Genomic DNA, 7500 nt, shown 5'->3' with positions numbered 1-7500 from the left:
CCCGACTTGTGGGACTAACAATAGAAGGCCTAATTCTGGCGTTTGTTTTTGTATTGGCAAACTCACACACACACACACACACACACACACACACACACACACACACACACACACATACACACACACACACACACACACACACACACAATCGTTTCGGATTTACGCGAGACGTTAACGTTGGTGTTGCCCTGTTGGGTTTGTTTGCTTGCTTATTAGTGACCCTCCATCACGGAATGAGTCGCTTTGTCCCTGACCAACTTTCCCGCTAGCGGCGATTTTAGGCGGGTGGGGCTCAGGTTGTCGATTTTCAGATTTTGACTTCATAGTAAACTTTAGGCTTTCTTTTATCTCATATTGAATTATCTAGGCATAACTGTGTCTTCTTTTGCCTTAAAAGTGTGCTTAAAATGCCTAACCCGTCATTCTGATCGCCTATGACTTCGCGAAATCGATCAACTTTGACAAGCTTGCCCTCCCTCATCTCTTGGAATCGACCGGTCGAATCATACATTGTTTTAAAGGTCAAGTCAGTCTCTTTCAATCTATGTCCTTCTCATTGGTTGATTTTTTAACGACGAGCGAATCGTCGCTTTCAAAATAAGGATACACTACGTAAACAATGCGTCACTATGAAGGAAAATCCCCTCTGTCATTGGCCGAGAGAAGCCACGTGACGAAACCAGCCATTCAGCACGCTAGCTCAAATGAACATGCTCGCAGGGTTCGGAAGCACGTTTTCAAGAGTGACTTGGCGATTTCCTGACAAGATACACTTGCGTTGCACACATTTTGCCATTCAGTGAAGAAGACGACATTTGTGAGTTTCTAACCCAGTACTTCATTGATGGAACTGACCGTTCATGAAATCGATCTCAGTGAACACGAAGGCAACGCTGATTTCGAAAGCAGACGACGCAGGATTGTCGTTCAGTTTTCATCAACAATAATATTAATTTTGATGTAGATGACAAATCAACATTTGCACTAGATACAGAAAGTTTTGAAGCCTTCGCCTGTAATTGCCGAAATCACATGCACCAGGTGCCATCAGTGTTGTGACTGACATGGAAACAAGTGAAACTGACTTGCTGCACTGAAGTGATAGAACTGTGTTTCTCACAGCTCACACAAGGAATATGCAAGCAAAGTGACTGGGGGACTGGATATAGCTGAAGTGTCTGAAGGTAAGCATTCTTATTTTACCCACATTGACAAATACTGAAATGTAATGATGATATAATCAATTGATAATAATTTATTTAACAAAGATTGACTCAAGACTGATTTATTGTCTTATATTGGAACAGAAATTCACTGTTTGACATGTGGAATAAAAATGATTAAAAGAATAAATCTGAGGAAATTAACAGAATGTAAATTAAAAGATCTCACACATACATACACACACACACACACACACACACACACACACACAATGTGTGACACAGTGTGTATACGTGTCACACACACACACACACACACACACACACACAATGTGTGTCACACAGTGAGTCACATACTCACACAATATCACACACACACACACACACACACACACACACACACACACACACACACACACACACACACACACACACACTGCCCCTTCACAGTTTAACCATTTAACTGAGCAAGGGGAGGTACAGGGGCATGACATTATGAACAGTTTTCAGTTTCACAGAATTTGCTTCAATGGATATTTTATGTGAATGTGTGTCAGGTTGGTGTGTGTGTGTGTGTGTGTGTGTGTGTGTGTGTGTGTGTGTTTGTGTGTGTGTTTCTGTGTCTGTGTTGTTTTGAGGTAAATAAATATAGAGTTTTGTCAACAGTAAATACTAACAGTATTACTAATAGTTCAATTTCTTTTTCAGCCCTGAAAGATATGATGGTACTTTATATGCCTGCCTGTACACCAATGAATAATTCTGATATCACTGCTGGCAAGTCATGTCATCAGAAGGAGAGGCAACACCACCACACTAACTACACTGTCAACTAAAGAACTGTCTGCTGGTGAACTATCTATGAGTGAGTGAGTCAACTGTTAATGTACTATGATTTATAGTATAAATTTACCATGAAGTGTGCAAACTTAGTTGTTTTTTTACAAACTTTGTCTAGATGTACATGTATGGAATTGTAAACTTTTGCACAGACATTTACATAAATAATATGTGTGCATGTGCTTGACATACCACTATGAATAAAGTAACTTAATGGATTGCAGCATGTCATGCACATGCACACTGATACTCATAGTGATACAGCATTAATAATCACTATTTCATACTTTTATTATCAGTAAACTGCTTTGTCTGATTATATTATATATATATATATATATATATATATATATATATATATATATATATATAACTGTATTCTTTTTTTTATTTTCTGATAAAATACATAGAACTAGAAGTAAAGCATTTTGTAAAGTCCTGTGTAAAGAATGAAAGCTGTGATGTAAATGTACAAAACTGAAATTACTGTTGATATTTAATCCAACATTATTAGCATTAATGAATAAACTTTAGAACATATAGAAAATAATTAAAAACAAAGGAAATGAAAAGAGATAAAGAAGTATTACATAACAAACTGTTGCAGGATAAACCATGCATTTTTGGAACATATTGACACCACCGGCGGAGAAAAAAGAGTGGAGGAAGAAGGTTCAACATCAACACCATCCACCCTGATGACACTTTGTACCACAAGAATGGATTACCTGTGCCACATATCTGCACATTTTTTATTTTTTTATTTTTTTTAATTTTTTTTAGCAGATTGAGTGTTTGTTTGATGAGGTTGTGTGTCTTTATTGTGTGAAGTATGGGTTTGACAAGTAGGTTTTCTTTGCAGATGAAGTGTTTGAAGTGTTCATTTGAATTATGAAATGTATTTCATTTGATGCTATGCTGGGATAAAACACACATGAACATGTACCTTTTGTATGAGCAGTTTTGTTGTGTGGATCCTTTTTGTTATTTTGTTGTGCTTGTTGTATGGATTATGGTAATATCACAAGCACACTAAGCCAGTGAGCACATTGAATTACAACAATACATGATTCGGCATCATGATTTAGCATTTTTTACCTTTAATCTGGCATAAATTTTAGTGCACATACTATACAAAGCCAAAGTTTCATAGTAATTGGACCATAAACAACACCACAATAAAACTGATCTTAAAACTGAAAGGTTTTTAGTCATGTTGAGCTGATTAAAAAGTAAGTATACTAATACTTCAGTTGCAATTCTGTCCAAAAAAATTAGAAAATTCTTATTTGAATAAAATCAAATACACTCATTATTTTTCTTTCAAACTTTGTGCAATTGTGGATATTGCCACTAAGTATGTGTGTGCCAAATTTCATGAACATATCTTGCTTAGAAGTATGTGGTTGCTATGAACATGTTCCAAAACTTTTCGGCCTTGATTTCTCAGTTCGTTACTTTCGCGACTTTAGAACTTCAAATCACAATAACTTTTCACAGAATCATCCGATTTACAAACTTTTTTTTTCGCTGTAAAGGTCATTTATTGCAGATTTATGATATACCAATAACTAAAAATCGACCTCTGGTGCAAAGCGACTCATTTCGTGGTGGAGGGTCACAAAGAGAGTGAGTGAAAAGGTGTCCTCGAAGCTCTTAGGTATAGATTGGACGCCTTTAGTTTCGACTGTTTCGACTGTGTGTGTGTGTGTGTGTGTGTGTGTGTGTGCGACGGACAGAGAGAGAAGGAGAGAGCGAGTGTGTGTGTGTGTGTGTGTGTGTGTGTGTGTGTGTGTGTGTTGTTGTTGTTGTTGTTGTATGAAATCACTTTCCATTGCCAGTATCAATCACCATTCTAATTGGATTCAATTATCTGGAACGAAGGTGCGAATGAAATGTGCTAGCTCCCTTGTTGACAATCTTTTTGATGCACGCACATGACTTCAAACAACTGTGCACCAGCATGTGTTTTGTCACAAACATCTCACAAACCCCATCTCGGACGTAAGCACCGCTCATTTCAGCTCAAGGCCAGAGAAATGAATATATGGATACATTCTGAAAATAATAAAAACAAGAACCAACTAAATATAAAATACAGTTATTAAATAAAGGTATAAACGAACACACACAAAAATCCAGGCACAGTTGTTTGGTTTATCAAGTTGCTGTCAAAGATAGATGACAATTTTTTTCAACAGGTGCACACACTTCGATACAAAAACCTCACAATCCGTCGCTCTCTCTCTCTATCTATCTATCTCTTCTCTCTCTCTTACTTAACATACACACTGTAAAAAAAAGAATAAATAAATACATAAAAAAAGAAAAAAAAAGAATGAAATAAAATAAAATAACATGCTGCAGCTGCGAAGAAAGATTCGCTGGGTGTGGAAACAGATTTAAAATCCAACACCACACACACACACACACACACACACACACACAAACAAACAAACAACAACAACAACAACAAAACACCCTAAGAGCAAGCCAGTAGCAGAAACTGAATGGGGTGGAACGCCTATTTTTACATCTCCATCTCCCTCCCTTCTCTACACACGCAGATTGTCCAGTTGCTTCTGCACGACAGTTGATGCACCAATGACTGGTTATCTGCTACCAGTGTGTGGGCGAAGGACGTGGAGAGGGAGAGGGGGTGGGGAAGCAGGCTTCGATCACCCCCAACGCTTCCTTGATTTGCACGCGCAGCCATGCGGAACGGAGCGGTTCCGACTGCAAGGCACGTGGGTAAGCATGGTTGATGGTATGGTGGTGGTGTTTTTTTTTTTGTTTTCCATTCCCCAACTCACACACCAGCAGCGGGATGCTAAATGATGATGTTCATAGCTTTTCTTTTCTTTCTTTTATCTTTTAATTTTTTTCATTATTATTATTATTATTATTATTATTTCTTATATTGGGGGAAAATAGTTCCAGATTTACCAGAACTGATGCGTATCATCGTGTTATGGCACTGTTCGATTTTGCTGCTGTTGTTGTTTGTTTCTTTGTGTGTTTGTTTGTTTGTTGGGTATTAATAATTGAGATTGGATCTCCCAAGGTCTTGGATAAATAAACAGTATAGCCGTTATGCTATGACTCATTTAGCTCATAGTGTGCGTCTCTGTGTCTCTCTCTGTGTGTCTCTTTCTCTGTCTGTCTGTCTGCCTCTCTCTCTCTCTCGTATGTGTGTGTGTGTGTGTGTGTGTGTGTGTGTGTGTGTTGTAGATAGCGAGTGATAAAGCAAGAGAAAGATGCCTGCGTGTATATATATGTCTGTATGTCTCAGAGGGAGAAATCGAAATCGAAATCTATTGAGGGATATCAATAAACGCTCATTGGCATGTTTTCATTCTTCCCTCACAAAAATAAAGTAACCAAAGAAACACCAGAAAAAGAAAAAGAGGGAAAAGGAAAATGCATACACACACCATGGTAGAAATAATATCAACAAAACAATAGCAAAATAAACTTCAAAAGGAAAGACATAGAGACAGATAGACTGAGACAGCAGCATACACGACACTAAACATGCCCTCTTTTGCAACATTTAATCAAACGTCGACAACATAAAGATCTAATCTCAGAAGGCAAATACGTAAGCACACACGCATGCATGCCTCTATTGACAATTTAAAAAAATAAAAGAAAGGAGTTTGTATCTTTTGTCAACTGATTCCGGCATTGATCGCTGAATGGTTTTCACAATACAGCCCTAATTGTCCCACCGTACTTTCCCTTCGGTCTCGCTTGTTGGCGAAGTAAAAAGACAAAGCCACGTGAATGAACATTGTGTCCGTGCTGTTTACCCAGTATCTCTATGGGAAGGGAGAAGTCTGAGACATTCTGCTTCGTTCGCGTTGAAAACAGTCAATTCCAATTTTCGCCTTCACAAAATGTTTCTGCTGACGGGATTTTTTTGTTTTGTTTTGTTTTGTCTTCCGCTTTGTTCTTTTGTTCTTTGTCTCCACTCATTTACTGTGCCCGGCTTTTTTTTCTTTTCTTTTTTTTTCTTCTTTTTTTTTCATTTTTTTTCTTCTTTGTTCTGTTGATTTGTTGTTGTTGTTGTTGTTGTTATTTTGTCTCCATCTGTATTCATTTCGTTTCCTTTGCATCATATCAAAAACAAAATAATAAAGAGTTTTTTTCTTTCTTTCTGTTCATTTTCGATACTGCTATCCTTGAATATCGTTGATGATCTGGTTTGCCAGGGGAGGGAATTTGAAAAGAGAGAACATGATTCAGAACCGGTCGAGCCAGAAGAGAAACGACACTTTTCCCATGACGGAGTCCTCTGTAAACCAATGTCAGTTCATCAGCCCTGCTTCTACACTCTGTCTGCTAACTGCAAAGGCTTACTACCCCACAAGCAGAACACGACCTCCTTTAATTCAACACGAACCTCCTGCACATACAGGCTACAACCCTTAGAGACACACAAGAGATGTTAATCATTATGGACGAAACCACGAAGTTATCGTTCAGCGATTAATCAGTCAGGAATGTCTTAGAATTAATTGATGGAAATAATGGGAACACTGTTTAAAAGGGTCAGTGGTACTGTTACGTAACTATCTCATTGGTAAAGGTGATAAACATGTAGGATAGTCGGGTCCGGCTATGACCATAAAAACAGCAGAGGAGGCAACAGCTGTCCCGACTATCTGGGTTAGAATGTGACTATAGAGGAGAGTGTCTTACCCAAGTTACATCCCCACTCTTTAGATCAAGAAGGCTTTATGGGAGTCGGCGTTGGAATGGTCCCCAAAGGCCATATAGCCCCCAAAGCTACAGCACTACACGGTTACATCACTAAGAACCAGTGCAATCTTGCATCCAAGTTTGAAAGTTATAGACCCTCACAAAGGACTGTGCTGTAAATGACTTCCCATTGTAGTGGAGAAACTACACATCCTATATCTCTAAAATCGCTGTTGGCCCAGATACAGCAAAGCTAAATATGGAGCAAAATACTGGCGACAGGACATCTCCTCTCTCCTTAGATGTCCACCACATGTGACGAAGACATCACTGACGCCTGATGTGGGAATGTAGCCCCCAAACCGAACGCACATAGGCGTCAACATCTTGGACAGGAAACTAGCTGAAGCTGGAACAAGAACCTTTCCCCTTTCCTGCGACACGCTTCTGATCCAGGTCCACAACAAGCCGTGTAGACCTCAAAGACGCAGACACATCTGTGGACAGCAAAGCAAAGCGCCAGACATTGCCGCCAGCAGTAAGCATTTCTGAACCGGTCAGTACCATCCTACAGGCTTTACATGGGAACCGTTCAGCTGTCTGTTGAGCCCTTTGATGGTGGCGCTTGTACATTTTTTTGTGCTTGATGCCGGCTGCGATTAGAAAATAGAATGAATGACTTCTGTTGTCGCACGTCGTCCATCCCAACTACATGTCCTTCCAATCTCAGTTATGAGTTCCTAACCAGCAAGAGGCCTATGTCCGGCGCGTTACTTCACTTTGGGAGATTGGG

General features: G+C 39.1%; 1 protein-coding gene and 1 long non-coding RNA gene across 2 annotated transcripts in view; one reads left to right on the top strand and one right to left on the bottom strand.

Moving 5' to 3' along the window:
* LOC143277603 (endothelin-converting enzyme homolog) overlaps positions 1 to 7500 on the bottom strand; it is a 358248-nt gene that overhangs the window by 294143 nt on the left and 56605 nt on the right. The window lies entirely within an intron of this gene.
* Positions 651 to 2827, top strand: LOC143279476 (uncharacterized). Its single transcript, XR_013054890.1, has 3 exons — positions 651 to 1184; positions 1872 to 2028; positions 2611 to 2827. It is a non-coding gene; the product is annotated as an uncharacterized LOC143279476 (long non-coding RNA).

Source organism: Babylonia areolata, chromosome 2 (genome assembly GCF_041734735.1).
Source record: "Babylonia areolata isolate BAREFJ2019XMU chromosome 2, ASM4173473v1, whole genome shotgun sequence".
Taxonomy (NCBI): Eukaryota; Metazoa; Mollusca; class Gastropoda; order Neogastropoda; family Buccinidae; genus Babylonia; species Babylonia areolata.
The sequence above is the reverse complement of the archived record's forward strand: the minus strand, read 5'-3'. Positions and strand labels throughout refer to the sequence as shown.